Below are 19875 nucleotides of genomic sequence, written 5' to 3'. Positions count from 1 at the left end.
GTCTGTTCTTTAAAATGTCTGTTGGCGTAAGCAGGACCATTACATTCCTGTTAGGAAAGAAACTGCGTCTATCTTTATCCTCCTCAGAAGCAGAGTATCCTTATCACTTGTAAGGTGTCAGTACTTACCTAGGATCATTTATATGGGCAACAAAGCATCTCACCTTCCATCATCTGCATGACAAACATGCAAGTTCCCTTTTAAAACGAGCAGAAGCCACTTGGGGAAGGGCAATCAGGATTGGAGCAGCAGTGCCACACATGTGGTCCGATTGCCCTTACCCCAGAGCAGGCCCCCCTCCCCCCCGCAAAGGCATATTACAATCTCCACTGAAGGAAAGCCACTGGCATGGTGATTTGGACCAGGGAAATGGTGGCTGAAGGGACACACTTTGTTCACTGACCCTGAAAGCAGACAAATGTGCAGGTGCTTGTCTATGACAGCTTCCATATTTGTATTGTGATGCTCAGCTAGAGCCCAAAGATTTGGGTGGAGGCCCCTTCCGCTAATGTTTTGCTGCCAACAGAGAGGCACATCCTCATCCCAAACTATTAATTGCTGCACTCAACAGGGCGCATGGAGATGGATTGGGGCAAATATGTTTTTTGTTACTCATATAAAAAAGAAATGCAGAAATGAACACAGATATTTTATTGTTGTGTACAATGATTATGAACTACTAGGGGCTGTACACATGCTTGCCTTGGTTGCCAACACTGCCAACCCACCATCTCTTGCCAAACTCCCTCCAGCTCTTGCCAAACTCCTCCCCTAAGACCTTGCTAACCCCCATAACCTCTCAGACCGGGGTGAGGAGCTTTTCTAGCTCCCACTTTGTGGGCCAATTTTGACTGGTGTGCGAGGCAGCCCACCTGCCCACCTGCCAATATCCCAGCAACAGAGGTTGCTGATCCTTTCAGGCTTTTGGGACCTTTCCCCCGCTTTCCCTCTGCCTCTCCACCACTTTAGTGGTACAAGAGAAAACGGCAGTGAGGGTCATAAATCCACTTCTCCTTGCACCCCCAAAGCTGTAATGGAGAAGGAGAGGAGGATTGCAAAAGTCTTAGACCTTCTCCTTTCCCCTTTATGCTACCACCATAGCCATGTGGGATTAAGAGCGGGTGCAGCAGGAGCAGCAGCGAAGGGAAGAGGACAGAAAGTGGAGGTCAGCCTGGGATCAGGGCAGCCGCAGCAGCAGATTACCAGGCTGGCCAGCCGCCACTTCTGGGTGCTACCCTCCTCCTGCCCTTCGCTCCTTCTGATGGACCAACTCTCTGCTCTAAACCACAGAATCATAGAACTGAGGCAGGATGTTCATGGCGGCAGAGTTCTGCGGTGAACGTTTATAAAGCGCAACAACTTGGGTGGGTGCTCTTTCTTAAAAAAACTGAGCAGCTTGGGGTGGGTGCTCCACCTAAAAGAAGCTCAACAACTTTTCTAAATAAAAAGCCCTGTCAACATCCTTTTTAAATTGTGGTGCCCAGAACTGGACACAGTATTCCAAGTGTGGTCTGAGTAGGGTAGAATAGAGTGGTACTATTACTTCCTTTGATCTGGACATTAGACATCTGCTGATTCAGCCTAAAAGAGTATTCACTTTTTTTTGCTGATGCATCACATTGTTGACTCATGTGAAGTTTGTGGTCCACCAAGACCCCTAGATCCTTTTTACATGTACTGCTAGTAAGCCAGGTGTGTCTCATCCTATATTTGCGCATCTGGTTCTTCCTGCCTAAGTGCAGAACCTTACATTTGTCCCTATCAAAATTCATTTTGTTAGCTTGCTGTTAAGGTCACTTTGAATTCTGATTCTTCCTTCTACACTACAGCATTAGCTACCACTCCCAGTTTGGTGACATCTGCAAATTTGAAGAGCACCCCCTCAGTTCCTTCATCCAGGTTGTTTATAAAGATGTTGAACAACAACAGGCCCAGGACAGAACCCTGCGGCACCCCACTTGTCACTTTTTTTCAGGATGACAGGGAACCATAATAAGTATTCTTTGGGTTTGGTCAGTCAACCAGCTACAAATCCATCTAACAGTTATCTTGTTAAACCCATATTTTACCATCTTCCTCATGAGAGTATCATGGGGGACTTTGTCAAAAGCCTTACTGAAATCAAGAGACACTATGTCCACAGCATTCCCCTGATCCACCAAGTTTGTAATTCCATCAAAAAAGGAAATCAGATTGGTCTGTCATGACTTATTTTGAGAAACCCATGCTGGCTCTTAGTAATCACAGCATCCTTTTCTAAATGCTCACTTCAGCCTTGTCCTTTTAATTATCCCAGCGACCTGAAATGTTTTATATTGTGATGCCAATAAAGGTATTTGATTTGATTTGAAATGATCACAGACCAACTGTTGAATTATCTGTTCTAGGACCTTCCCTGGTTTTAATGTCAAGCTCACAGGTTGGCAGTTACCTAGGTCTTCCTTTTTCTCATTTTTTGAAGATGGGGACAACATTTGCCTGCCTCCAGTTTGTAGGGACCTCATCTGTTCTCCAAGATTTCTCAAAGATAATAGACAAAGCTTCTGTAATTACATCCGCAAGCTCCTTTAGTACCCTTGGATGCAGCTCATTAGGCCCTGGAGATATGAACTCAATTAAAGTAGCTACGTGTTCCCTTACTACCTTTTCATATCTTGGGCTGCAACTCTCTCCTTACATCATGTACTGTATTGTGTTATCACCAGGTTGGGCATCACTTTCCTTTTGGGTGAAGACAAAGGCAAAGTAGGTGTTAAGTAGTTCCATCTTCTCTCTGTCACCCAATAGCATTTCCCCGTCTTCCCCATGCAGAGGACCCACCACTGGCTTGTTCTTCCTCTTACTTTGGACATAGCCAAAGAGACTTTTTTATTATTTCTAATGGCTGGGTGGTAGCAAAAACAGCAGATCCTCAAGCTGGACAGGGAAGCTAAAGGTGGCCAGTGGCAGTACCAGCCAGCCTGGGGTTCTGAATCAGGAGACAAGGGGCCCAAGGCTGGCAGGCAGAGGACCCAGCAGGGCTGGAGTGCTGCAGCAGCCTATTCTAGCAAACCTCCATGGCTCACCTGGGTGCTCATCACCCCTCGTCACACCGTGGTTTACAACTTAAACACACAGAGATTTAAGAGCCAAACACTTTCAAGATGAAGGGCTGCAGTCACATAGCGGTGCAACCATACCCTCCAACTTTTCTCCTATGAAAATAGTGACTTCCCATTCCATAATGATAATTTTACTATTAATACCCTACGGGTTGCTCTATCCACAACATATATAAAAACAAAATAAAATTTAAACATTAAAAATATTCCCTATACAGGATTGCCTTCAGATAGTTCAGGGGTTGGATAGCTCCAGACTCTAAGGAAAACTGGGACATTCCGGAATCAAACAGATACCGGGACAGCTTCTCTAAATCAGAGATGTCCCTGGAAAATAGGGACACTTGGAGAGTCTGTGCAACCGTATGCCAGGGTTCTGCCTGCCCTTTCAGGATATGGAGGACATGAGGTTGGCTTCCAGTTTAACCATAAACCTGGTGTAAAAATTCAGCTTCGACCTAAACTTCCAAAACTGTTAAGTAAAACCGGGGGTGAGAATTGGCAAGCCAGAAATCAGGCAATAGAAGTGCAAAAAACAATGACAGGCTGAATCAAATGCATTCCAGTCTTTCAGTGTCTTTTAACCTCAAGTGCCTGAAATTAGTTGGATTTCTGTCAACTCTGACTAATTTCAGACACGTGGGGTGAAAAGGCAGTGACATGTGCAATTGAAAAGCAATGAAATAAACTCCCCAGGCATAATCTTTCTTGGCCCATAACGAGTGCCTGTCAAGTGGGCCTGATTTGCAGACCAGGCTCTTCATCATCTCTCCTGAAAACTCCCTCCCACCCCCATTCCTTCTCTTCAGGCACCTGCTAAATGCCCAAGAATACACACACCCGAGCACTGATAACAGGCAACAACACAAAACTGGGCATGTTGATGATTCCCTTATTCTCACTTGCAGTTTCAACTGGACATGACGGGAGCTCTGATCGCACAGGAGAGGGGACTTGATAGGCAATCTGTTTGGAAGCTTTTCTTAACCCCTTCCCCCCCACTGTTTCCTGATTAAAAACTGCCCCACCCAGCTGCTACACACCCTGTGGTACCTAAATGTCATCCCCCCCAATATATGAATTGAGTACAGTGGTCACAAAAACAAACAGCACCTCAAATTTGGGCTGAATTTTCAAGTGTTTAAAAACTCAGCCCAGCTTCAAAAATGTTGGAAATGGACTAAATAAAGTATAATACAGTGGAACCTTGTGTTACGTACCGCCCCCCTTGCGAATGCTGCAGGTTACAACCTCCACTAGCCTGGAAGTAGATGTTCCCAGTTTCAACCTTTGCCCCGGGATGTGAGCGGAAGTCATGTGCTGGCAGCACAGCAGCAGCGGGAGGCACCATTAGCGAAAGCGCGCCTCATGTTACGAACCGTTTTGGATTGAGAACGGACCTCCAGAACAAATTAAGTTCGTAACTGGAGGTACCACTGTATAAGCAGGCTGTTTCAAGTAATATTTGTGGCAGGTCTGTGTTTATGCCCTAAATATACAAAAGTGCACCAAAAAAATTAGAATGTGGTATTGGATGCAGAATTCAGCTTTTTCAGAATGTCAGCAAGCTTCTAGTCCTTATGGTTGTGAAAACATGCTTGAAAGTGTATGGGCAACACCTGCTTGAAAGCTCAGAGACCAAAGGGATAAGTGGAATGCATAACCCTGCATAGTTCCCTCCCATTCTCTGGGATTAGCAAAACTGGAATACATAATGCAAAATCGTCATAACTGCAGAATATATTATGCAAAATAAGAGAAATTATGCATATTTCATAGTATGAAGTGGGCCACGAATGGCACATTGATGTTGGTGAAAAAGGTTTATTCTTGTCCAGGAAAAAATGCTTGCATCTGGACATATTTAAGTGCAAGATTGCTGATTCTTTACATATGGTGACTGCTGAGTCAGCGACTGCTGAGTCAGCAATTGGCATCTGGCCAGGATGTGATTGTCTTGTCTATATACCATAGCTGTCAACTTTTCCCTTTTCTTGCGAGGAATCCTATTCGGAATAAGGGAATTTCCCTTAAAAAAAGGGAAACGTTGGCAGCTATGCTATATACATAAGGAGAGCTAGACAAGCAACTCCCCCTGCTGCTCTGCTCCTTGATATCTGATGCTGGTGACTCCTATCTATCTAAAGGAGTACCCCTTCTAGCGCTCTAGCAGGAAATTGTGTAAATATCTGTAACTGTGTATGCTCAAGCCTGCCAGTGAATGAAGTCACCGACTGGAGTTTGCTACTGACTATTTTTCCTTGCTCAAACCTCTCACTGTTTTCTGACCATGCCCAAGTACCCCAGCAGAGCCAACTGTTTCCTTAAGTTGAAACTGTGGGCTTTGGAAGCATGTTGAACCAAGTGCCACATTCTGACAGAGTTTGGATTTGAGTGTAGAACACAGCTTAAGCCAAGAGCTCTTGGCATGCAAGGGGAAAATGCAGTCTGGGATGGAGAAATGACACTTTCAAGTCTGTTGCTGTTCTTTATTGACTCACTTTCCACTTTGCCTCCAAGGCCTGCTGTGAGTCTCTTAAGAGGTTTTCTGTTCTCATGCTGCGTTTGGGGTATCAGATCAGCAAAGGCTGGATGCAACAAATCAGGGGAGTTACTGTATTTGCATGATGAAGCCCCAGGCCCCATAGTTCCCTTATATAATAAACACACACGGACACAGATAATTTAGTTTAAAGGACAAAAATAGACCACAACTTCATTGGTTACAGATGTGAGCGGTTTGGCTTAGGCATTGGGTGAAACCCTAACCCTAATTTTGGATAATTTAACATCCAGACTTTGGAAAGGATCCACACACCCCGGATCCCTGTAACAGGATACCCTTATTGACGAGGGGCAGGTGGAGGCAACAATCTCCCCTCCCATTACAGAGGCTTGCCCAGTGCCTAACCTTACAAAGTTGCGACCATTGCTACAAGGTAGGCGAAAACCAAGTGGCTGGTGCCAATTTGCCAAGTGGAAAAATTCCTACTCGGCCCCATCAATATGGTGGCCATCATATGTCCATAGCAAGGTTGTTGTCATAGCAACACATAAAAAAGAGAGTGGGAGGGCTGGGAGATCCAATGAGGAGGCAAAAGGAGGCCGCCCCCTGGCTGCACCACAGATTAAACGTTTGGGGGCATGATGCGGCCGGAATCCCCATGATGTGGGTGGCATCCCTCCACCCCTCATCTGGGTCACTGTGAGTCCTGATGCCCGTCTGCAACACCGCCCCCAGGGAAGGGAAGCGGACTTGTAGAACAGAGAAGAGGCATAATCTCTGACACAGCAGGCTGAGCCATTTCCACCCACCCTGCTGAATCAAGGGGGAAGATCTGAGCCGAGTGACAGGATTCTGTCCCTGGAGGGATGGTCTATGTGAGCCACATGCTTGAGAGGCAGAATGCAACTGACAAGACCAGTCAGAAGGCTTGGCTATTGTCCAGCCTGGTCAGATCAAATCTTAGTCTTATTTGATACAAGATAGTGATTGGCAAAAACAACACCTAAGAAAATGGTGAAAACAACGGGGTGTGGGGCAGACGAGCGAGGAAACACGTGGTGAGAGGAATGGCTGAAGGATTTATAACATTGTTCTGTGAACCTATAGGGTGGTATTCAAATAATAGCAACAACATTAAGGAATTGAAAGTAATACCTTGTAATACCTTGTAATACCTTGCCTGTCCTCTGTTACCAAGGGAGATAGTCTCCCCAATAATTTAAGGAAATCCTCTCAGCACCTTGATTCCCAGAAACTTTGTTTTTTATGCGACTGTGCAAAGCAGTGGCTTATGCCTGAACGACAGAAGAAGTGAATGGAGAAGGACACTCGCTATTCTCTTACACAGGATGTATCTATGGATGTAATGTGATGCAAAATTATCAAAATTATCAACAGTCCACTACCTTTAGAAAGGTCTGAGACCCCATCCTGACTCCATCCAGGGTTTATACATGAACCCTGTGCTGGTGCCAGGCTATTGCTAACTTCAATTTTCAAAAAGGGATGTCTTGTAGAAATGATAAAATTCTTCAAAGTATGAAGGTAATATCAGAGATTTATAAGAAAAACCAACCTATATAAAACTGTGCCCCTCAAAGGTCAGTACTGTGCCCCTCTGAGGTCTGCCCCGATCCAGCTGCCTAGTTGGCCCTGCATGAACCGCAGGAGCAGCTGAAGAGCAGGGCACTGCTCACCTAGATTTTGCTTAAAGGGCAGCTAGCTCATTCTTTTCCTCAATTTTGCTCAAAGATGGTCTTGGGGGGAAATGCATGAAAACATAGTATTTTCTGACAGGATGTATATGGATTGTGACTAACATTGCGTGCAACTGCTTCCCAAACCAGCAGCAGGAGTGCACAGGATGCAGAGCACAGAACCAATCTTTATCTTTTCACCCAGCACCAAGAGCCAGGCTGCGTCCAGTTTCCCAAAATGGCCTGTGTTAGGAAATTCTACCAGTATATCTAAGAACTCTAGATGCTCTTCTGTTTTCCCCCGTTTGACCTGCCAGGCCAGAGTGTTGGCTGGTGCCCACTGGCACTGGTAGGCCAGAGAGCAGCAAGACCCAATGACAGGCAGAGCCAACTAATTCTCATTTTGTCTCCATGTTCCTCCATCCTCTACACTGACACTATGGACGAGGAAGCAGGAGGCTGGATGAAGGCAGATTGAGCTTGTGGGGCAGTGCCCTATTAGTCCTTATGGACCAATCCCCACAGCATGCCCACCTGCTACACCTAGCATCATGCATGACATTTATTACTATTTATTGTAGGAGCGCAGGGCAGCAAACAAAACCACAATTTAAAAATGAAAACAAAGCAAAAACATTCTGAAATGTATACAAAATTCTAAAAACCCAGCTGACAAAATGTAGTGATGGCCACCGACTCAGAAGGTTTAGGATTAGACAGATTCAGGGAAGATAAGGCTACCATTGGTTTTATACCACCTGTACTGTTGGAGTAGCTGTTAGCATCCGTTTTTCTAGAGAGACAGTGGAGTGTGCCTCCAAGGGTGAAGCCATAACTCTGGAGTATCACAGCGCCCGCTGTAACTGCAGAGACTGGTACCTAGCAACTGCTGCCTCCAGTGTTGCTTTTACTGCATTCATTAGCAGCACTGAAGTGACCTCGCTGGGCTGCAAGCCTGAGCTGTGTGTCCTGGGCTGCCCAGAAGACACCCACCCAGCCTGCCTCGCTGATGTGGTCCAAAGGAATGCAGAGAAATAGGTTTGGCACCAGCTTGGCTGCTGGAAGGAGGCGTACAAGACACCATTCAGCTTTCTTAGGGACTCCACTCCTGATTTGTGTAGGGTTACTCCTTAGCCTTTCCTTCTCCCAAGGCAGATGGTAGGGAGGAAATATGCCTCTGAACACCACTAGCTGGGAAGTGCAGATGGTGAGAGCACAGTTGCCCTCGGGTGCTGCTTGTGGGCTTCCCATGGCCATGTGGTTGACTGCAGTGAGCACAGAGTGCTGGACCAGATGGGACTTTAGTTCAGGTGCTTAACTGGGCTTCGAAACCCATCAGCACACCTAGAAGTCAGAGTGTCATCCTCTTTTGCTGCAGCTGTCTTTCAGAAGGACAGAAGTCATTTTGTTTCTGCATTAAGGCAAAGTGGGATTAATTTGCCCCCAGTTGTGCTATGGCGGTTTGGAAAGAAGGCTATCAAGACTTTGTGCTACTTTCCTGTGCAATTCACACAGGAGGGGGTAGGGGTGGGAGTTGGAAATCCCACCACCACATATACTCAAAATGTGAGCTTGGAAATAAATTCCATGAAGTGATCTCGACATTCTGACAGCTGCAATTTATCATCATAAATTACTGTGCTTTGCTGCAAAGTTTCTGTCATATGAAGACAGTGATCCTCCTAAATTGCCTAGTGCCCTCTTCAATAATTATCTTAGCTTTCAAAGATATAGATATCCTAGATAAAGGACGTCTCAATCCATAGACAAATAGAAGAACTTGGATCTCATTGTACATCTGCGGAAATACCCATGCATAGCTCTATTACTCTTTAGATGAGGGTCATTTGTTCAGCCAAAATGTCACAGTGCATTACTTAAAGGGAGAAATTGGTGAGGGTGCATCAGACAGGATGTGCGGCAGTAAACAAGCCTGTCTTTTATGTATCTTCTTCATTTTAATCAATGTATACTTTATATTTCCTGTATGGAAGCTGCCTTTCTTCATTTTCTACTACCACTGTGCTTTGAAGACCTGTGTAGTGCTCCAACCCATGCGATAAGAGCATTAGAAGCCCACTGTCAGGATGGACTGGAACTGGGAAACTCAGGTTCAAATCCACACTCTGTTGTGAAACTCCCTGGATGAATTTGGGGAACTCATTCTCTGCCTAAGCCACCTCACAGGGTTGTTGAGAGGATAACATGCTGGGTGAGGTGAGGGGAACTCTTTGAAATGTAATTAGAAACAGCAACGTTAATACAGTCTGGATCTGTGGCTGCTCCCTAAAACCATCCTGAAAACTGCTCCTGAGGATTGCGAGGCACTGAGTAAAGGGGAGCTGGAAGAGGACATCAGCTAAAATCAACAGCCCCTCCCCAAATAGGAGCAGAAGGGATCTGCCGGATCCTAGCTTATTTAAGTAAACTAAAATTAAGGTAACCACAACAACATACTGCAGGGGGATTTCTTGCACATTGTGCTATTGCAGCAGAAATCTCTTCATCTAACTGACCAACGACTTTTAATGGAACACTGATCAATGAAATGCAATCATATCTTGGAAGTCAAACAGAATCCGTTCCAGAAGTCCATTTGACTTAGAAAACATTTGAAAACCAAAACGCAGCTTTTGATTGACTGTTTGGAGGAAGGGTTTTTGGAATTCTTTGGTGATAAAGTTATATTGGACTGGAGGGAGGCTGTTCTTGACATTTGTGGAAGGGAAATGTGTGGAAGGGAAAATGATTGAACTTGAGATGTCTGGTTTAAGATTGGGAAACATCACCTAGCAGAACGAGGAGCAGCTGGATATTATTCTGGACTACAGTTGGATAGCATCCTGGAGCACTTTGAATATTTTGAATAATCTTTATAAATACAATTGACAGAGAATCAGAAGTCCTCTTTATTTCCTTATTTCTCTCATCTCTTTTTCTTTTCATTTCCCCCCTTCTTTTTCTTCTTTTAACTACTTTGCTTTTGCTTAAGGTTTGTTTTGTTCTTTGATGCCCTCTACTATGAATTAATGAGGGCTGGCTGGTGAAAGCCCTGTGTGAGATGCAGGGAAGAGAAGATCTCCCAGGGTGGGAGGCTGGGAGAAGTAAGAGAAGCTCCCAGGTGAAAGCTGGGAGGGTCCACCCCCTTCCGTGTCAGACACCTTGGAGAGGGCTTTGTAATCCCACCCATCTCTTTTGCTTTTAGGTTAGTTTGTTCTTTATTGTATTGTATGATGAAAAAATTCAATATAACATTATGCAGAAAGAAAGAGAAATAAACCACATTGGTCTATCTCTATTGGAGATGCAGCAGCAAGAACATCTTAGTTATCATAAGAAGAAGAGAGCTTGACTCTCAACATAAGCTGCTGTGTCAAGTGCATTTGGCTTTCATCCTGGCCACTATGGCCATTCTTTCAGTGATGGACAAAAGCTCAGAGGCAGACCATAGTGGAGGAAGGGCTGTAACTCAGAGGTAGAGCATCTGCTTTGCATGCATGAAGTCCCAAGTTCACTCCCTGACACCTGCAGTTAAAAGGATCAGGCGGCGGGTGATGGAAAGACCTTCTGCCTGAGCCTTTAGAGAGCCACCTCCACTCAAAGTAAACAGTACTTATAGGCTATACAGACAAAGAGTCTGACCTGGTATGAGGCAATTTCCTATGTTCCAAATCTTGAAACCTCTTCATTCTCACAACCTTCATAGTCTCGGCATCAACATATAAAATTATTTTTGCCTGTTGGGTTCTTATACACTTCTCTGTGTTTTGCCATGAGAAACAGACTTACTCAGTCCATGCTATCTGAGTACCAAATGACACATGGCTCTTCTATAGCCCTATGGAATGGCATCAGACATGATGCTGTCTTCTCCCCAAACAATGTATGTTCCATGGTAGTGTTTACAGTATTACCTGCATCTATTAAGACTTGGTGCCTTCATGGGACAGAGGAAAAGGTTAACAACTACCAGCTCTTGATTTAAAAGTGGCCTTAAATCAACTCTCCCCACTCCCCCGGTTACGGTACTAATAGTGATATGGTGTGGAGGGAGAAACAGTTGTGTCAATGGGATGATGGTAGAGTACAGGGCCAGAATGGGCTGCTGAACTTCTTCTAAAAGGGCTCTCTGGAAAAATGTGCAAGTTTATGACAACATGTAGCTTTATTTTATGCATCTACAAAACAGTGATAATTCATCATGGCATTAATATAATCTTTTCATCATTCTTTCTTATGTCTGTATTGCGCATAGCAGTCCTGCTACACCTGAGCCACGATTAAACAAATAGGAGCCTTCCAAAAATTTATAGAAGCCTTTAGTTAATATATTTTATCACTCCTGTGCCTGCCAGTAGCACATGGCATCCCCCAGCAGTGAAACCTCTGCAGGGCTAGAAAGGCAGGGAAAATTATAAGCAACACAATTTCTGAAATCACAAAAATGATTCCACTTAAGACTCCCCACTCCTGTATGAATATGGATTTAGAACCTGCCAGTTCAGTGCTAGCCTTCTGATGGATTTAAGAGTCAGCAGTTCATACCTATGTGCAGAGGAGGAATTGGAAGTTCACACCCAAAGGCTGGGCCAGAAAATTTATTTCTCTCCCACTATTCTCTCCATTGTATTGCCACCCAATCCCATCCCGCATCAGGGCTCTCATCCCTATTTTTACCTCTCTCACACATTTTGGTATCCTCTCATGAATATTGTGAAAATATCTTCAGGCAGAGCTCTTTGCCTGGCCTGTTCCCAGAGATGGAGGGGGAAGGAAACTCAAACCTTTGGAATGCAAAGCATGTGCTCTACCATTCAGCCAGGCCCTTTCCCCAATAAAACAGCACCATGTGCATGTAGAGTAGACAATTCTTTGAGCTTACCATAGTAGTAAAAATTGTAATAATCCATGTTATGTTCCATTAGTTTTGTCATGTTTTATGCTACAGCCCATCATTCTTGCAGATATGATGTGATGCTATGTGTCAGAATACCAACACTTATTTGGTACGGATGAAATGCTGCTCTGCTCCATTTGTGGAGAACGTGGGGTTGCTTGACATATATCAATGGACAGCCCTCATGAATGCAGCCCTGAGTTGTACAAAAATGGGATTAATACATTCTTAGCCCTACATACACGAGCAGAGGACTTTCTTTATTAAGAACTGCCTTGCTGGAGCAAGCCAACAGCAACCAGCACAGACAGGGTATAAAGGTGTTGGCTTGCTCTGTTTGCACTAAGCATTTAGTATTTGGAAGTGCACTGCCAGCTGCATCTATTCTCCGCTAACTTGCTTCAAAAAATGATCTAAGCTAGTGACCATCAAAATAATCACATTCTTGTGAAGAAATACTTCCTTCTTGACTGACCTGAACCTTTCAGCCAATCGTCTTCACTGGGTTAGCCCCAAGTTCTAGCATTATGGGAGATAATTTATAATGGCATAAACATCTCTCGTGTCTCCCTGCCTGCCCCTCTCAGAAACATAAAAACCTCAAATGCTTTCTTATTTCCCCCCAATTTAAGAGAGCTACCGTACTTTCCCCATTCATGTGACTTAATATCTTGTCAGGTGTTGGATTTGGCACTCATATTTTCACAATTAAGGTGGTACGGTCCAGACACAAATTGACCATCTGCTTGTGAGATCCAACTTTCTCAGGAAACATCACAATAGCTGCTCTGTTGGAGTGCTGGGTGCTTTGTCAGTATGGGAGTTCTGGCAAAAACCCACCCTTGCCTTCACTGGAGGCTGCCTTGGAGAAAACTCGGGTTTCTAAGAGGTGAAAGGAAAAAAGTGTCTACTCAAGTTTCTGCTCATCACCGTGACTTTTGGCCAACATAGACATCTTCAATTCACAGTACTTGCAGGGATGATATGCCCATCAGTGCCCATTAAACTAAATGTCAAGTTTTGGAATAAGTAAGTGTCAAGCTGAATAGGCAGTCATTAGCACATGAATAACATTGTCCCAATTTCCTTTTTAAGTAGCAAAGAACTAAGAAAGTTTTCTTGCTATGGAAATATGTATCTGCAACAATGAGCGCACTGGAGACTAGCTAAGCAAGCGGAAGGACATTCTGGTCTAGGCACAGTCCCAAGGAACTTTAGGAAATTCTATGCCCCCACTCCCAGGAACAATGTGGAAAGAGGAAAAGTAGCCTGTTAACAGTCATCAGGCAGAGAAGGACCAGCTGTGGGATCCCCACACCCAGGGGCAAAACTAGGCTTTATTTCACCAGAGTCAAAGACCCAGTCTGGCACCCCCCCCCCCCATTTGTGTACATTTATACACAGGATGGGAGGCTCAATGGTGCCCCTCTGGAGGCTTCACCCGGGCAAAAACTCTGGCTAGCCCCCCCCCCCAGCTTCAGTTAGTAACCAAAAGTTGCACCATAACCACAGAAGTCATTTTGACCTCTGCCATCAGCACAAGGATACAGAGTACTTCCATGCATATTTTAGTGTGCAGTCCTGAACAAATTTACCTCAGAACACTGGGATTTACTTTCAAGTAAATGTGCACAGGGTTGCTAACATGTTGTAAGCTGCCTTGAAGTTCATTTGGTCAACTATCGAGATTTAAGTCTTTAGAATATATAGTCCAATTGTATGTATTTGTATCCCACTTTTGTAACATGCATGGTTCCTCACACCCCGCCATTTTAAACTTATAGAAACCCTGTGGAGCAGTTAAACTGAGAGAGAGCAATAGGCCCAATGTTGCCCAGTGAGCTTCATGGCTGAGTGAGGATACGAACCTGGGTCAAGCCCGTCCTAGACTAACACTCTACTTACTGCACCATGCTAAATCCACTTTTGCCTCTAGTAGGTATCAAGATATAAGAAATGTCTGGAGTGACCTATGGCAATAGGTAAACATTTGATCATGCTGCTTAAATGAAAACAAAAACAGAAAGCCCTACCCATTTTCTATTAAGTCAAGTGTCAACTGCACCTTTGTGCTTAGTGCACACATGACTACAAGCATCACTCATCCATCATCCATCAAGTGCTAACTAGCAGTGTAATCACGAGGCACAGAACTTCCATATCACTTCATAGCAATATTTTCAATGAGGATAACGAAGTCAACACGTTTTTGATTAATCAAGCAGCATACTGTGTGAAATAAGCCCTCGCTGCAAACTGCACCTTGGCTCGAAGACCTGCTGTGTTCATAAGTTCTGACACAAATCTTAGGAAATGATACTGTACTGTCAACTGAACTGCTTTGCCATTCTTTGGTTTGTTAAATCTGGGGTGCTCAAAGAGGGGTCATGAATCATACAGAGTCATGAGAAATGCTGTCTTAGAAGTAGCTTCATTAGCCAGAACAGCTGAAATAGTTTGGGTTGTGTGGTCAAATCCATACTAACACAACTATTGTGCTTGCTGAACTTGGGCCATGCTGCTCTGGGGTTCGCCTGGGCAATGTGCAACATGGGAGAATCTACAGGGCAGTTCATGCAGTCATGTTTAGTGCCTGCTTGTGCGAGTGACGCATTGTAGAGTTTCCTCCACAGATAGAATGTTCATATAAACTCAAGCACAATGCTTTTCTATCATTTGAGATGTCCTCTTGTCAGGCATTAATACTGTTTAGACTGTGAGAAAAGAATGCTACTGAAAAAAGGAAAGAAAGGCAGGAAAAAGAATATCAGCTCACAGCTATAGCAGTGGCAAAACTTTGTTTCCATCTGATAATCTCCGTTGGTGGTTGATGTACAATGAGAGGCTTTGGTCCTGAGCCAGTTCCCAGCATCAGACATTGCAATTAATTGTCAGCTGGCAAACTCACTGAAAAGCCAACAGCTAAGAAGCAAGACTACAGCTCTCGTTCCTAGGCTTCATCTCCACAATTGTGAAATTTTGGCACAGAAATGAAGGTGCTACAAGGCAAAAACTGTGTGGAACCTTTCATTAGTGCTAACATTCACTTTCTGGTTGTTTTTAATGTCAAAGAAACCGAAAAGTTGAATTTAAAAAACAAGCTAATGTTCACTGAGATTGTAACTCTCTCATAATCTCTGCTAAGGGACAGAGGGAACTCACATACAGTGGTACCTCGGGTTAAGTACTGAATTTGTTCCAGAGGTCCGTTCTTAACCTGAAACTGTTCTTAACCTGAAGCACCACTTTAGCTAATGGGGCCTCCTGCTGCTACTGCGCCACCAGAGCACGATTTCTGTTCTCATCCTGAAGCAAAGTTTTTAACCTGAAGCATTATTTCTGGCTTAGCAGAGTCTGTAACCTGAAGCATATGTAACCTGAAGCGTATGTAACCTGAGATACCACTGTATCTGGTTAACTACAGTTAACCATACCGCACACCACATGGAGTTATCTAATTGTTGTCTGCTCTAAAATGTATGTTTCTTATGGCGTTTCCGCACACTCTGCTTTCCGTCACGGTGTTCTGTTGCGCCAGAAGCAGTTTAGTCATGCTGGCCACATGACCCAGAAAGCTGTCTGTGGATGAATGCCGGCTCCCTCGGCCTGAAAGTGAGATGAGCGCCGCACCCCATAGTCACCATTGACTGGACTTAACTGTCCAGGGGTCCTTAACCTTTACTTACTGTATTCTTTTGATTTGACTTCTGTTTTTGATATTTTTTTAATGTTGTAAACTGCTTAGATAATTTCTTTGAAATATCAAGTGATCTATAAATTATCTAAATAATAATGAGCAAACCAACAAACCAATTTGTGATCCAACAAAATGAAACATAGCCCCTTTGCCTTACATGAGTCCCTTCCTGCTGTTGTTGACGCCCATTTGTCTTGAGAGACAATGGAGGGGTGAATTCAAAGCACTGAAGTGACCTCACCAGGCCACAAGCCGGAATCGTGTATATGGAGGTCCTAGACTGCCCAGATGTCAAGACCACCACCCCTGGGCCTTGGAAGGCAGAGCAAGACTTTTGGCACCAGCTTGGCTGCAGGAGTTGCTGAAAGGAGGCATACAAGGTGCCATCCAACCATCTGAGGGACTCCACTTTGGATTAGCACAGGGTTTACAGTGAAGGTTTAGGATCAGAGTATTTCTTCTCCAAGATGGGCTACCTTCCCAGGTTGACAAGCCCCATTTGCCCCTCACTTCCCTCTACTGTATGGGGTGTTCGGGGAGGGGGTAGTACCTCTAGATGCTGTCAGCATTCAACAGCAGCCACACCCTAGGAACAGCTTTGAATGGCTGGCTAAACCAGGTGAGGGTAGCTGATGGGTCTCAAACCCTCAGTGAGTGAGGGACTTCCCTGCATGCGAAGACAGGCTCCAGTAGTAGACCGCATGATTGTCCAAGCATTTGATACAAGTTACACCTAGGGGGCTATAATCTGCTTGGAGGGTCACATGCCACTGTGCGTCTGCCATACAGAAGTTGCTTAATTATTTCATACATTGCTAAAAATGATGGGCAGGGGAGCACAAACTCTTTAGTGGCACACTCTGGATGCATTCAGGTTATTTGTTTCCTCTATCTAAATGTTCTTTATGGATTTACTGAATAACACAAACAAACCACATGCAATTACCGTATTTTTCGCCCTATAGGACGCACCGGCCCATAGGACGCACCTAGGTTTTTTTGGGGGGGGAATAAAGGGAAAAAAATTATCCCCCCCCCCAGCCGCGGCTGCAGCAGAGCTCTGCAGGAACTCCCGCAAGGCTCCCTGGGCTGCGGATGTCTGCCTGAAGCGCGGGGCGCTCTGCTGCAGTGCGCCCCACACTCCAGGCAGCAGCCTACTATCCACAGCCTAGGGAGCTCTGCAAGGGGAACTCCCGCAGCCTCCCCAGGCTTGCTGATAGCTTCCTGAAGCCTGGACAGTGAGAGGGGTCGGTGTGCACTGACCCCCCTCGCTCTCCAAGCTTCAGCGAAAGCCTGCATTCGCCCCATAGGACACACACAGATTTCCCCTTCATTTTTGGAGGGGGAAAAGTGCGTCCTATAGGGCGTAAAATACGGTACATCCCACAAGATGGAGAACGACAAACATTTAAAAGGAGGAAAGGAAGAAGAGAAAGCAGGGAAATAAGCCTGGGAAGCTCATTTCCATTTTAAATACGGTATTAGTTACTCAACTTTTTACCATCCCCCCTCCCCCGGTTCCTGTCCATTTTCTTTGGAATCCAGGAGCGGATTTAAGCTTTTTAATCAACTCACAACACTGATTTCTGAACAGAGGGGAGTCCAAACAGGCCTGCTATTAAGCACGGACTGTTAATTGTCCTTCTCTAGCAAATCACAGCAGCAGTTAAAGGCAGCATTATCTTGGCTTTTGCAGAAATGACCTTTGAAATTATATTAAACATCCATAATTGATTGCACTGATTTCCAGACAATTGTTTTAAATAAAAAAAAGCCAGTTGTGGTCTGCTTTTTCTTTGCTACATGGGAAATGTCTATGGCATATTTTATTTCGGTTTGCTTGGTCTCCAGAATTACACAAATTAATGAAAAACTTTCTAAAACAATCTGTAATTTAATCTTTAATTACATTACAATCATGTTTGTAAACATAATAAAGCAGGTTGCTCACAGAGATTAGGCCAGTTCAAGTGGTGCACCAGTCACATCAGACATGGAATTGAAATGTGCAGTTGGAAGAGCTGTGCAATGCAGCACCTGCTGGGCTCTGCCATTTCAGACAGCAGGTGAACTGCATTTCTGAATGATCCCCTACATTCAAAACAAAACAAAATACAACTCTCCCTTAACATTTTCCAACCAAGGAAACAACTTGTCAGGGAAGTGGAACAGTTTTTAGATGGGGGCAGACTGCCAACAGCACGTGACACCTCTGCAAAAACATCTGCACCAGCTGCTTAGATGCTACCAAGTCCTGAATAACTTGGGACCAGGATACCTTAGGGCTGCCTGAACCCTTATGGCCCAGCCTGGTCACTGAGATCACCCCTCCCCCTGTTTCACAGAGGCCCAACTGACCTCAACTAGAAGTCCAAAGCTGAGGAACATTCTTCAAGCAGAGATTCAGCTTGACTCTCAGGTCTCTCCGGCAGTCCTTTGTAGCTGTTCAATTTTCAGTCATCTGATCTATCTGTATTCTTGATATATTTTATAATATGGCACTAGAAAGAAGACTGAATAAACCCCTGACTTGCTCTGAGAGTGACCTGCTGGTTCGATTGTCCCTCTTTTCAACAAATGATGTGTCGCCAGTAGGAGTATCTGATTTTTCTCTTGAAGCCTTAAGCAAGGAGAAGGGATGAAGATGTCTTGTGGAAGAGAAGCAAACTCAAGAGCGTACTATCAATACTATCTCCAGCATCCACCTGCCCACCGGTGAACAAAGGCGGGCAGCATTACACCCCCTGGGGAGGCAGATTTACTGGGAGCTAAGTCAGGCAGAAGTATTTTTCTCCCCTCTTTTGGGGGCCTTGAGGATGCAGAGGAAGACTTTCCTGATCTGAAGGAGGAGGGGCAAATAGCACCCCATCCTGCCTATCCCCTCTATTCTGAATGGAAAAGAAGGGACAAGACTTGGGAAATTGTTGGGAAGTATGAAAAACTGAGTCTGACATGACTTTTCCTTAGGCTTGTTGGCGGAAGACAGGGCCTTCTTCTTATCCCTAGAATCCACCAGGTGAGGTTCCAGAGATTCCCCAAAGAGTTCGGACCCTGAAAAGGTAATGAGATCATAAAGGATTGTGACGCAGTGTCAACACCCCACTGTCATAACCAGATTGTCTTGTAGGCCACTGTGGAAGTAGCTAAGGACCATGCATTAATTGCAGTGTCTATGGAAGGGTCTACAGCCAATGCTGAAGCACAGGTCATCTTCTTCAAGGGATCCTTAATAAACTTGGGAATGTCTGCATGTGATCTCATCTCTACAGCTCACTGCTTTAAACACATAAATAGAGAAGGTGGTGGAAACCTGAAAGGCAAAAGCATTGGCCTCGAACGCAGGCCTCAGGGAGGCTTCCACTCGTTTCTCACATGGATACCTGGGACCCCTTTGCCTTCTGAAGGAAGTACCAAGGATGAAGCCAGGGCCACCATGGTGGATAATCACTGGACCTCTGAGGTGATTCATAAACTTATCTGGAAAGATACAATAGAATGTTTCTTTCCCCATTTGCAAGGAGCCTAAGCTCTGTGTGGGGTTCCTCATTCCGCATCCCAAGGTTTCTCAAAGGCCTTGGGGAAGGGAACAGAGACAGGCTTAGCTGCTGTGGCAGGAAGAGCTTTGGTTGGTTCCAAGGGCCCCGTAGGGGATTCGGGGGGGGGGCTGTCTCTTCCTCCCTCCCAGGGCCTTTTCCAACTGGCCCAGGGGGCGTGGCCCAAGCCCGCTCTCCCAGCTATAAAGGGACTCCTGCTGCTGGGAAGCCTCGGACCATCGGCTGGGTGAGGACGGCAGGGCCTGCTCCCTTCTAGGGCTTTTTCCAACTGGCCCAGGGGGCGCGGCCAAGGCCCTTATTCCAAGTGGTTAATGTGTTTTAAAATGTCCTCAAGCAGTCGGTGGCAATTTAAATTTGTATTTCTCTTTTTCCTTTTTTCTTCTGTTGGGGTGGGTGGGTGGTATGGATATTTGGTTGGGGATT

The 19875-nt window shown here is 45.0% G+C and overlaps 1 protein-coding gene across 6 annotated transcripts in view; it reads right to left on the bottom strand.

Annotated features, from left to right (window-relative positions):
• The window catches only part of TPK1 (thiamin pyrophosphokinase 1), a 251460-nt gene that overhangs the window by 9606 nt on the left and 221979 nt on the right, over positions 1 to 19875 (bottom strand). Inside the window, exon 8 of one of the 6 annotated variants that reach the window (XR_014173172.1) lies at positions 12941 to 13083. The exons of the other annotated variants lie outside the window; for them this stretch is intronic. The gene's annotated coding sequence lies outside the window, so the exon portion shown is untranslated. The remainder of the gene's footprint in view (positions 1 to 12940; positions 13084 to 19875) is intronic. 6 annotated transcript variants of the gene reach the window in all.

This window comes from Podarcis melisellensis (genome assembly GCF_964234715.1).
Source record: "Podarcis melisellensis genome assembly, chromosome: 12".
Taxonomy (NCBI): domain Eukaryota; kingdom Metazoa; phylum Chordata; class Lepidosauria; order Squamata; family Lacertidae; genus Podarcis; species Podarcis melisellensis.
Note: the sequence above shows the minus strand (reverse complement) of the source record. Positions and strands in the feature narration are given on the sequence as shown.